At 36.1% G+C, this 12705-nt stretch overlaps 1 long non-coding RNA gene and 1 pseudogene across 4 annotated transcripts; one reads left to right on the top strand and one right to left on the bottom strand.

Moving 5' to 3' along the window:
- Positions 1-428: 428 nt before the first annotated feature.
- Positions 429-5197, bottom strand: LOC148293071 (uncharacterized; annotated as a pseudogene).
- Positions 5198-6608: 1411 nt separating this feature from the next.
- Positions 6609-10416, top strand: LOC110744451 (uncharacterized). Of its 4 annotated transcripts, none has more exons than XR_015837021.1 (6): positions 6617-6870; positions 7208-7500; positions 7999-8460; positions 8543-8649; positions 9638-9719; positions 9832-10416. It is a non-coding gene; the product is annotated as an uncharacterized LOC110744451 (long non-coding RNA). The 4 variants fall into 4 exon arrangements; XR_002524641.2 differs by having other exon boundaries at positions 6629-6870; positions 8357-8460; XR_015837020.1 differs by having other exon boundaries at positions 6609-6870; positions 7208-8460.
- Positions 10417-12705: the final 2289 nt, after the last annotated feature.

The raw sequence follows: 12705 nt of genomic DNA, 5'->3' as shown, positions 1-12705 counted from the left end.
AGACAGTTTAGCTACTGTTCGTTATGCATGCTTCCTTTGGAAAAATGGATGACTCTTTGGATTCACAACTACTCTTGGTTTAGGTTTTGCCTTCGTTTATAGGGATTAAAGACTTTAGAAATTTTACCTACTATTCATTCTTCATTCTACAATGTAGTTTAGGTTTGAAAACCTCTAAAAACCAAAAAATCACCAAAGAAAGAGAAACAACATCAAATATATCTATTTTCTGCACTGAAGAAAATAGAAACTGCACTGAAGTTTCCAGTTTAGTTTGTAGTTCTTGTTTTGACTATGCTGATCTTTCCATTTCATGTCAAGTAGATGTATATTTTCTGTTATATTTTGTGTTTTGGATTGCTCCTATTATATTTCTATTATGTTTGATGTTTTGCGTTTTGGTTGCTCCTTTTAAAAGAGGAAAAGCATCAAATATTTTTGTTTTCTGCATTGCAAATAATTGATGTCCATTTCTCGGCTTCAATTCGTCATTGAGAATTCAATACCATCAATTTCTGTCGAATCCCTTCTATCAAAGGTAGCACCGGCAAATCTCGAAATACACCAACCTAGTTATTAAACGACTCGACTAAACTGTTTGCCATCTCCCCATAACGCATTCCTTTGAAAAATGCATTGGTATAGTGATCTCTAGACAAGTCAGAAATAAATGTCTTCACTTTCGAACTCCCAACAATCACCAACCCATCCATTGTTACTTTAAACTCTTCCTCCATAACAGCATATGCACATCTACTAAATAGATTGATAACACAGTCTTGGAGCAGTTTCTCATAACTTGACTTCAGGTACTTCAATATCAAATTTTGTTTGAGGTGATAGTAACAGTAGGAATGCGGTCATCCAGGAAACACAGCCCCCATTGCATTTAACAAACCTTTATTACGGTCCGAGAAAAAAGTCACCTTTCTCCCCATTGGTAACAATATAGTAGCCAAATGTTGAAGAAACCAAGTCTAATTCTCCTCTGTTTTAGAATCAACAACTCCAAAAACTAGAGGATAAAATTCTGCAAAACAAAACCAAAAGCACAAGTATAAGCAACAAACGGAAACTGCAGTGCAGTTTATGAAAACAAATCTGCTCAAATTTGAAAGGAAACCAAAAGGCAAATCCATGATCAAAGTACTAAAACTAAGTTCAAAACACATATAAGTCCATGAGCGGGTGTAACATTCCCATACACATGCAAATATTATTATGAAATTAAATTATGAAACAAGAAACTGCTCTGGTAAAAAACTGCAACAAATGGAACTGCAATGCAATTTTTGAAAACAAATCTGTTCAAGTGTGAAAAGAAAACTAAAGGAAAAGCCATGATCAAAGTACTAAAACTAAGTTCAAAACACATTTAAGTTCATGAGCAGTTGCAACATTCCCATAGACTTGCAAAAATTATTCGAAAATCGAATTATGAAACAAGAAACTGCAGTGCAGTTTCTATTTAAAACATGCTACAAATGGAATCTACAGTGCAGTTTATGAATGCTCAACAAACAATTGATAACACAAAACAGTAAACATAAACTGCAATGCAGAGTACAGAAAATAACAGCAGTATTACAAAAACAGTAATGCAGATTACACAAAAATCCAATACAGTACAATAACCATACCTTGATTCCCATTCTTTCCGAAAGCACAAAGAAGTTGCCCCTTATACTTGCTATACAAAAATGTAGCATCAATGAACAACAAGGGGATGCAATATTGAAATCCAGCAATGGAATCGCCAAACGATACAAAAAACTTGCACAGAGCTATTAATTCCAGCTTCACATTTAAGCTTGCACAGAGAACCACGGTTGGTTTCCTTTACGGCGTCCGCATACCACACTAACTCGTTGAAGGACTTCGACTCGTCACTATGAACGTCTAGTTTCGCTAACTCTTTGCCAAATCATGCGTGGTAGTATGAAATGTCTATACTATAATAATCTATGAACTCATTTATAATCTCAACTGGCTTTAGCTCTGGTTTTGCACGAATTCTGTCCACAAAGAGAGCAGACACCACACAAGACCTCATCATCTTACTCTTTGATTCCTGTATTCGACCGCACATGTTACAAAACAGCTAGTAGCTTCACAACTAGAAGCATAAACAAGCCAACTACAACCCAACAACTTCTTATTCGAACAATAAAAAATTTAATCCTACTTCAAGAGCATACTTGCACAATTTCAACCGGAACTCCTCTACACCACTGTCGAACTTTTGCCTACATAATGTATGTACGTCTCCCACTCATTCGACAACAAAGGCTTAGCACTTGCTCTCTTTGACTTGCCCAAAAATTTATTTCTATCTTCAGCAGTACTAGAACACGATGACTCGCCCTTTTCACATGCTATCAACTCCTTATTTCCCAAAAAATCACCATTATCCACACTGCTCCTGCATAAATCCTTAACTAAAATTTCCACGCTCTTCACATTTGATATCGACAAATATGCCATCATCATGTCTACATCACTATCCGTTTCTAGTAAACAACTCGAATAACCGGGTAGCGAATACCGTAACGTGAAACTACCCAACTGTAAACCCCTAAACCTTAGACACAAAGTCTTCGAAACATTAACTATGGATGACTTTGCTGAAACTGAAAACATAATGCTTTCAAACTTATATGTGCACTTGGCTATGACCCAAACCTTCATTAGCCTTGAAAATGCAAACAAAACAACAAAGAAAAATAGAAAAAAATTCAAATCAGTAAATAATGTAGATGAGCAGTTGTAACATTCCCATATACTTGCAAATATTAGTCTGAAATCGAATTATGAAACAAGAAACTGCACTGCAATGTCTAGTCAAAAACTGCAACAAACGGAAACTGCAGTGCAGTTTATGAAAACAAATTTGCTCAAGTGTGAAAAGAAACCAAAAGGCAAAGCCATGATAAAAGTACTAAAACAAAGTTCAAAACACAATTAACATTCCCATAGAATAGTAAAAATTATTCTGAAATCAAAATATGGAACAGGAAACTGCAAGTTTTTGATAAAAAACTAAAATAAACGGAAACTACAGTGCAGTATATGACAAAACATATGCTCAAATTTGAATAGAAACCAAAAGGAAAAGCCATGATCAAAGTACAAAAAGTAAGTTCAAAACACATTCAAGTCCATAGGCAGTTGTAACATTCTCAGATAATAGCAAAAATTATTCTGAAATTAAAATATGGAACAAGAAACTGCACTGCAGTTTTTGATAAAAAAAACTGAAATAAACAGCAACTGCAGTGCAATTTTTGAGGAAACATATGCTCACATTTGAATAGAAACCAAAAGGAAAAGTCATGTTCAAAGTACTAAAACTAAGTTCAAAACATATTCAAGTCCATAAGCAGTTGTAACATTCCCATACACTTGCAATGCAGTTTATGAAACAAGAAACTGCAAAAATTGCAACAAACAGAAATGACAATGCAATTTATGATAGAAAATAAAAAAACTTCGAATAGAAACCAAAAGGAAACCACCATCAAAGTACTAAAACTAAATTCCAAAAACATATAAGTCGATATAAACGAAAAAAGGTTCTCAAGTACTCATACCTCAACACCTAGGACTGCCAAAAATCTCCCCAACCAAACAGCAGCTCAAAATCAAATCTAATCACAAAACGAAGAAGATAGGGTTTAGCATTGAATGCCACAAGATTGCGCCACAAAATCGAGCCACAAAACTGAGCTCGAAATACCCGAACTAAGGAGAAATAAATCGCCCAAAAGTGACCTTGATTCTGCATGCGAAAGCAAAATTACACCCAGAACATAAAGATCAATCTAAATAACAGAAAATATAATCAGAATAAAACATAAAAACGAAGAAAATCAAACGAAAACCTACCAGAAAATCAAAGCTCCAATTGCAGCTAAGTGAACCAGAGCTCCAAAACCTCAAAGCTGAACGAAAACGAAAGAGAAGCTAAAATCGTGCGTAGTTTAAACAGCCAGGGGTAAAAAAGTCATTTAGTTTGTAAGTTTTAAAGTTGGGCCAGGCTTTTTAAGAAGAAGGATAGTATTGTCTTTTCAGTTGTTGAGGCCCAAAAAAGTCACGGTTCGGCCCAAATAAATTCTCGGCTCAATGCAATACCTTACCGAGAAGAAATCGGATTTGGGCACGCGAAAGTTCGTCATATGCGCTTGCACACATGCCACGCCAAGCAAATAAGCAACACGCCACGCTACAAGCTTAAGTGGGCCCAAGCCACGCAAGATGCCTGGGGCTTGCTTGAGTGGGTTGTGGTATGGATGGTAATAAGTTGACATGAGGCCCATTGATGGGCCAATAAATGGAAGTCCTGGGGTTGCTTGGGAGCCTCAGAACTCAGGCCCATTTCTTAGGCCCAAACATGTGGGTGAGCACAAAGAGAAAATATCCCAACCAAAAAGCCCAACCGAAATAGCCCATTAGCTTAACCAAATTAGCCCAACACCTCAACAAAAAATTGGCCAACACTTGTTGAGGTTAGCCCATTTATTTTGACAAACCAACCCATTATCTTAGAAGGCCCATACAATTAGAAATGAGAAGCTGCAAAGCTCCAGCACCTGGCTGAATAACAAAGCCACGAAGGGAAGTATGGAGGTCCACTATGCAAAGTTGCTGGGAAGTTCCAGCACATGGGAGGAACAAGTTTCAAGTAAAAACTTCCAAAGGACCAAGGGATATTGGAGCGTAGATCACCATTTGAACCAGCATGCATACCCATTCTCTTTCCCTCATCAGACCTGGCCATAAAAAAAAGGAAGAAAGGAAAGGAAGGAGATGGCTGAAAATGGGAGTTCTGAGGCAGCTGCGGGAAAAGGCCTTGAGCTCCCAAAAATCCCTGATTTTGTGGGATTGGGCAGAGTGGATTTCACAAAAATAGGATGATTGAAGGGATGAGGGGAGAAAGGAAGGGAAAGACTTGGCCAAATTGGATAGAAGCCATTAGGGTTTCTTGGAAAATAGTAGCTTCCAGCGCCTATAAAAATAAACATTTCCTACCCATCATCACAAGACACATCTGGAGAGCAAGCTTCCTCTCTCACCTGCAAAACTCAGTAATTTCGTGCTTTGCTTGCCCATCTCCCCCATTTTTCTTCTTCTGGCAGATTGTTTCAACACTTGACAGAGTCTTTGTCAAGTTGCCAGAAGAAACAATCAAGCCACCCATCCCTTTCTCTCCCTCCTTTCTCAGCCAAATCTTCTTGCAAACCTTCCATTTCTTACCTTAACACTCCCCTTTTCCCCCAAATACGCATAATTTTCTCTTCGATGCTAAACTCATGTCGATTTTGCTCCCATGCCACAAGCTTCTCATGCCAAGCCAAGAATTTATCTGTAAGCAGCCATTATTTTCGTTGGTGAAGGTAACCAAGGTGTTTCCTAAGGCTTTACAACAATTTCGAAATATTTTGGGGTTTGATCTTTGAACTCAGACACAAGGGGGATATTTTCTTTAGTTTTCTCCTTACGGCAGCCCAGGCCCGCAATAGCTGCCGGAACCAAAAAGACCCCTACATCAATTTTTATTTTTAAGCTGGCCCAATGAATCTGGGCCTCCTCTTTGGCCTAATCCAAAATAAAAATTCTTTCCTAGGTATTAAAACCCAAACAAAAATACCCAATGTCCCAAATACTAATTAGTAAAGTTAGTTATGTCTAATACATAATTTTTCTTTGATTTTAAACTAAAGCTGCCTTAATTTTTTATTTTTTTTAATGTGTAATGTTTTGAAATCTGATGGGGTGTTTGTGTAATTTTCAAAACTTGAAAGGTTTTAGACCATCTCCAACCCAAGAGGTGAAATGTCAAAATTTGAGTTTTGAGCACAAAATCCATCTCCAACCCAGGCAGAATATTGGGCGGGATACTAGTCTGGATATTGCCCGGACTGATAATTTTTGTGGAGCCCAATAGCCAACTGTGCAGCCCACGTGAAAGGAAAAAAAAGCTGGCCATGTGCTGCAAATTGATGTCGACCACTCCCATCCTTTCCGTGTGACAAGTGTCATGGGCACATCAAGGAGGCGTTGAAATCCAACAGTCCATTTTGAAAGTTCATGATCCATTGTTTTTTAAAATACCAACAGTTATTCCAAAGAAGTTGATGTTTCCCATTTTATTTTATTTTAAATTCCAACATCTATATATAATCAATGGCCACGATTATTTTTAGGCAATCTCGATTGGAAAAATTCACATCAAATGGCCGAAATTTAAATCCAATGGTAAAATAATTTTTGTAATTAATCTAAATTAGATCTAACCTCAAAACTCATCCCAAACTCTATAAATATCCATCTTTTTGTTATACTTGCTTTTATTCTTTAAGTGAAATTATTTTTAGATTTTTTATGTTCAGAAAATTAAATCATGAATGTTGAAACAAAAATAATGTCAAGAAAAATTAACGATAAAAAAAAAAAAATAAGGATTAACCATTCTTAAACAATTTAATAAAGTTGCGGACTCAAATTATGAGTCTGCAAGGTTGGAGCAAAAAACAATTTGAATCCTAAAGATACATGAATAGTTATATTTTAGAGGGTGAAAATTTGAGTTTAGCCTCAACATGGTTGGAGATGGTCGTAGGAAACGACTTCGTTCTTTGTCGAAAATTTCTTCTTCCTTCTCGACTCGACGCTCAGCTCTCTCAGCCAGCCAGCCACGCCAGTTCAGCCTCTAACTCTCTCTCTCTCTCTCTCTCTCTCTCTCTCTCTCATTTCGATACCTCAGTTTTAGCCTCTCAATCTCCAATCTTGGCGTTAACCACTTCGAATCTTGAAGTGGGTGTTCACTGTCATCTCAGTCTCAGATAAACCTCCTCTTCCTCAACCTACTCGGTATGTGCTTTCCAATTTAGTGAAATTACGTTTGTTCTGTGAAATTTATATCAGGGTTTGTGTAGAAATTAGTTTGGGCTTCGGTTTTAATTAGGCTGTTGGAGTTTTTGGATTAAATTTAACCTTGATGCCTAAAGGTTTACCTGTTGATTAACATCATATCTACCTTATTCTTTCCTTGCTTTTATACACATTGCTTTTCTTGATGCCTAATTTGGAGTTTTCGGATTTGAGGCTTGTTGTGCTGTATCCTTGGTTTACTGCTGGCTGTAAATGTGGTTCAAGATATACTGGATTAGATGTTATTTGTTTGAATGAGGAATTGCGTTATGTTCAGGTCTATGGTAAAGGAGATTTCATTATGGGAATTCCAAGCCTCCGCATTTACAGAGTGTGCATTTACACGCATTTTGCAAAGTCTGGGACATTCAAATAATCTTATGACGGTAGGTAGAAACCTCAAACCTTTTTATGCAGTGAGTAGATAAGGATTATTGCTCTGCAAAACATGGGAGGGGGGGAAATACGTTTCCAAGTTTGAGGGCCATGGTGGGTTTTCGACGGTTTCATCCTATTTCAATAGAACGTGCCAGAAGAAACTGATAAGATGAGCAACTGCTCTGGAGTTGGGTCTGTACTCTGTACCTCTTTTCTTTTCTTTTTAATTTTTTTAAAGTTCTGCGTAATTGTTGTTTTACAATTATACCATGCTTTAATTAAAATCGGTGTGTTTAAAAATTTTAGTTTAGCAAGGGTAATTTCGGGATTTTTGAATGTTTCACTCTTCTCTCCCTTTTGCTTTATATATATAGATAAACCTAAAAAAAATACCAAGATAACAGTAACATAAAAATAAACAATGTGTTCCAGTTTTTATTATATAAACTAAAAAGAAATTAATATAATAGTAACATAAAAATACACATTGTTTTGGAGTTTCTATTATAAACCTAAAAAAACATATCAATATAAGAGTACCAAAAAAGTACACACTATGTCGTACTTTCAATTCTATAAACCTTTTACTGTTAATATAAATATTTTGTGAATGAGAAAATATCACAAAAATAATATTGAGGGTCAAGGTTCGAGTCTCTTAATGAACATAAAATTTGCACATTTTTTAAGGGTGAGTAAAGGGCACCGGAGGTGGTGGTGGTATTTGGTCGGGCGGTGATTGTCTCTGCGGTGGGTGGCGTCAATCGGCAGTGGGTGGTCGCCAAAAGTGGGTCCTCACATTGTGTGATTGATTTTAAATAAATTTGTTAAAATATTAGAATGGAAGTGTGTAATTTTAAGATATTTTAATTGCATTATTGTAAAATTGAATATTATATTTTAGCTATTGACCAAATCTAAATTAGACGAAATTGGATTATCATCTACCACAATAGTAACTTCTCATCTTTTATTTATTTTTTCTTTTTTTAATGTGTAAGGTTTTGAAATCTTAAGGGGTGTTTGTGTAATTTTCAAAACATGAAAGGGTTTTAGGGGGTGTTAATTCGAAAACGACTTCGTTCTTTGTCGAAAATTTCTTCTTCCTTCTCGACTCGACGCTCAGCTCTCTCAGCCAGCCACCCACGTCAGGTCAGCCTCTAATTCTCTCTCTCTCTCTCATTTCGATGATCTCAGCCTCCTCTAATTCTCTCTCTCATTTCGATACCCTCAGTCTTAGCCTCTCAATCTCCAATCTTGGCGTCAACCCCTTCGAATCTTGAAGCGGGTGTTCGCTGTCATCTCAGTCTCAGATAAACCTTCTCTTCCTCAACCTACCCGGTATGTGCTTTCCAATTTAGTGAAATTACGTTTATTCTGTGAAATTTATATTAGGGTTTATGTAGAAATTAGTTTGGGGCTTCGGTTTTAATTAGGCTGTTGGAGTTTTCGGATTAAATTTAACCTTGATGCCTAAAGGTTTACCTGTTTATTAACATCATATATGCCTTATTCTTTCCTTTCTTTTATACACACTGCTTTTCTTGATGCCTAATTTGGAGTTTTCGGATTTGATGCTTGTTGTGCGGTATCCGTGGTTTACTGCTGGCCGTGAATGTGGTTCAAGATATATTGGATTAGATGTTATTTGTCTGAATGAGGAATTGGGTTATGTTCTGGTCTATGGTAAAGGAGATTTCATTATGGGAATCCCGAGCCTCCGCATTTACAGTGTGCATTTACACGCATTTTGCAAAATCTGGGACATTCAAATAATCTTATGACTGTAGGTAGGCCACATCAGCTTTGGTAAAGGAGATTTCATTATGGGTCTTATCTTTTCTGTTGTATTAGTATCAGACAATCAGATTATAGACAATTTCTGATTCATTGTGATCATAAGCTGTTCAAGAATGGTTTGGTATTTTTGTGATCATAACCAGATTAAATGAGTAAAGTGTTACTGATTTATGTTTTTAGGATATTGTGAATTGGACTGAAATTGGTTACGTTCTCAGTCAGTGTATTTGGAATCTTAATGTGAATAGTAACTTTGATTGGACCTGTATCTTTTGGGAAATTAGTGTTACAAACATGGTTGTTCATACTTAAATTGTTGTTTAATTGGCATTTGGTCATGCATTAATTGGACAGTCTGCTCCAATAATGATTACAGACAACTAAAAAGAGACACTTACCATAGCAATGGGGATTACATATGTGAAAACCATGTGGTTTAATTTTGTATGTAATGCTCTTTTCCTCTATCAGTGTAGATGGAATCTTAATTTTGAATAATAACTTTCGTTTTGGCATTATTTTCATGCAGTGCTGTCCCTGCAGCTCCCTCTGCTGCTCCTGAGCAAGAGAAGGGGAAGGAAGAATATAAGGATGTTAGTTTTAATCAATTGGTTCGACTTCTATCAATGTTGGCATTTTTGAAATATGGCATGTCATCTTATTAAGATACACATTTGTTAATTACTGCCCTTGATGTAGATGTCATTTCCTCTTAAATTTCAGAGTAAAGGTATCACTGAGCCAATTTCATTTGGGCAGCAGAAGTTAGCATCCATGGCATCTGGTGGTGGTCGAGTAATTGGAGTTGCGGTATTGTTCCGCTCCTCCCCACCATATTCTTTTGAATGAAACTTTATGCATTTTTTATTCTTTTAATTTTTTCAATGGTAACAATTAAGAAATAAATAAAGGACATGTCAGCATTTTTACTATTTCTTATTAAGATATACATTTATTATTTATTGTGTTACCCTTGATGGAGATGCCATCCATCCTTCATAAAGTCCAACCAACGAATTCTCGGCGCTTCCTAAGTGCTCCTGACAGGAAGCTTATGCTTGAGAAGTTCTGAAGGCCACGATCTCTCATGCCTGTCATGGACTCACCTCAATTATTGTATAAGGGGATTCTAAATCCTTAACCAATGTGATACTCCCTGGCGTCGATTGGCAGGATTGTTTGAGAGATTTAATCAGACGCATGTTCAGAGAAGCAAACTTTTTGGTGGTATTGGTCATCAAAATTATAAATATATGTAAACATTGTAATTGTTTAAGTTGACCTAGCACAACAATCCAAGTTTCACCACTCTCTCTCTCTCTCTCTCTCTCTTAATTTTTGTTTACCCGTTTTGATGTAATTCCTGTTGTGGTAGGGTAAAGTTCCCCATTGACCTAAAAACCATTGATGGTCAACAAGTCAACTTTCTTTTGTGTGCGAGAGTGCCACTTTTAATGGTTAAAACACCCTAATAGACTATGAATTGAAATAACTTGTGCAAGTTATTGACTTTGATCAAGAGATTGTGAATTTAGGTGAGGAATATCTCCCAAGTACGTTCTTTTCTTGCCTTAGACGGGTGAGGATTTTATAATTTCCCACAATAAAACTGGTAAGTCTAATCAAAATAAATATTGAAAATAAAATAAACTAGTTCAAAGAGAACTATCTATTACACCATCAAACAAAAGAGAACTGCCAAGTCCGGAAGGACATCAAAACATTGGACTTCGATTTCTGCTTGGATTGTTGTTTGTGATTCAAGCTAGACTGGATATATCTATGCTGAAATTGCATGTTAGCACCTTCAACTAATGTGGATCAGCTAGAAATCGATACCAATGTTGAGATTGGCATAACTTTAATTAGATTTAGCCATGGGGAGGCTTGTCGAGTGGGTAGAACTGAGATATCTCATGTCTGGATTGGATTGGAAGTGGCTGGATTGGTGATCGATGGCCTGGAATTGCACTTCAATACCTATTCTACTTGACTGTGGATCACCTAAGAGCTATTCTTGTGATTCTAAGACATCAAGGTGTCTCCGGAAATTTGTTGAGGTTTACATATTATGAAAAAACTTGAACTCCATTTGATTCACCTACTCTGAACCAAATTTGTAACGAGAGAAATCTCGTTTCCATTGTGAACTGCTTCTTCGAACTAAACTGAAGTCAGAAATCTAAGTTATGCCTGTTTTGTTGGAAGTTGGATGGCTTTTACAAATCAAGTAGCTTGATTGCTTCAGAGTTTGAAGACTTTTGGGATTGTGTGATCTTATTTGATTTTTGTCAGTTTGGACTGAATAGACAAATCTTTTTTTTAAAATATATATGTATATATATATATATATATATATATATATATTGGCGCGTATGAAAATAATTTTTAGAAATTGGATGCAGAAAAACACAAATTTTTTGAATTATACAGAGAAAAATACAAAAAAAAGTGAGAAAAAAAGTAAAGAAGAAGAGAACAAAAAAGAAGAAGACAAAGGAAAGGAGAAACCTCTTAGCAAATATCCTCCAGATACTAGAGAATCATCACTCATGCAGATTTCCTATAAATATAGGAGGATGTGAACTAGATAAAGGACAGCAAAAAAATCCAACCAAGACAAAAAAGTGAGTAGTAGTTATTATGACAAGAGAAGCCCACGCCAAGAGTCAGTTTTTATAATGATCAGTTTTGACCTTCTGACAACCAACTCTCTTATTTCTTGTTCGTCTCTTGTAAACTAAGCTTGCTTTGACGAGACCCTCACAAGTATGGGAAGGAGTGGTTTTTTGTTTCACCTTTCTACCAACTCCCTTGAATGTCCTCTGCCTGTTTCCTGTTGACGTCTTGTCATTGGGATCACATGGGTATTATAGAGAAAAATCCTTCCCTTTATATGCTAATCTAGTTTTGAATTGGCAATCAACGGTGATAATCAAACTTTGGACCTTTGAGAATATAATTTGGAAATTGGGTAGGAATTTAAACCAATTAAATATGGCTTTTTCATATTTAAATAACCATTTAATGGCAATTAACCTTTATCCTGAGAAGATTAATTTTGTAATTGGTTCCATTCTACTTCCCCTGTTTTGAAATGGTCTGGGCTTACTTTCAATTTTGGTAAAACAAAGCCCAAACTCATGCCGTCAATATGGTCCAATAATCAGATGGGCTGTTGTTAATATTATGTTAACTCGCAATTGTACGGGGCAATTAATAGTATAGCAAGACAAGTACGAGGTCGTACCCACGAAGACTGAGAAGTTAAAACTAATTATGTACTTAAATTACCAAATTCAAGAAAGTAGGAGGTTATGTCTAAAACAGAATTTAAAGCAAGAGTGGTTGTGATTGTTGAACAAAAGAAGCAAAATGAAATTGCAAACAAAAACAAGTAAACAAATGTAACAAAGAGTGGTTTTAAGAGCTGGAAAACAGATTTGGAGACTAGGGCATTCGAATCACCATAACAATTCAATTCTGGGTTATAAGGAGTCAAGTAACAAGTCTAATTCATATTCAAAGATTGATTCTAGCTAAAGTATGATTAGGCCATGGTGTCTGGTTCTAACCTTGTGTTCCTAATTCCCTAAT

This window comes from Prunus avium, chromosome 7, assembly GCF_965620075.1.
Source record: "Prunus avium chromosome 7, drPruAviu1.hap1.1, whole genome shotgun sequence".
Lineage (NCBI taxonomy): Eukaryota > Viridiplantae > Streptophyta > Magnoliopsida > Rosales > Rosaceae > Prunus > Prunus avium.
Note: the sequence above shows the minus strand (reverse complement) of the source record. Positions and strands in the feature narration are given on the sequence as shown.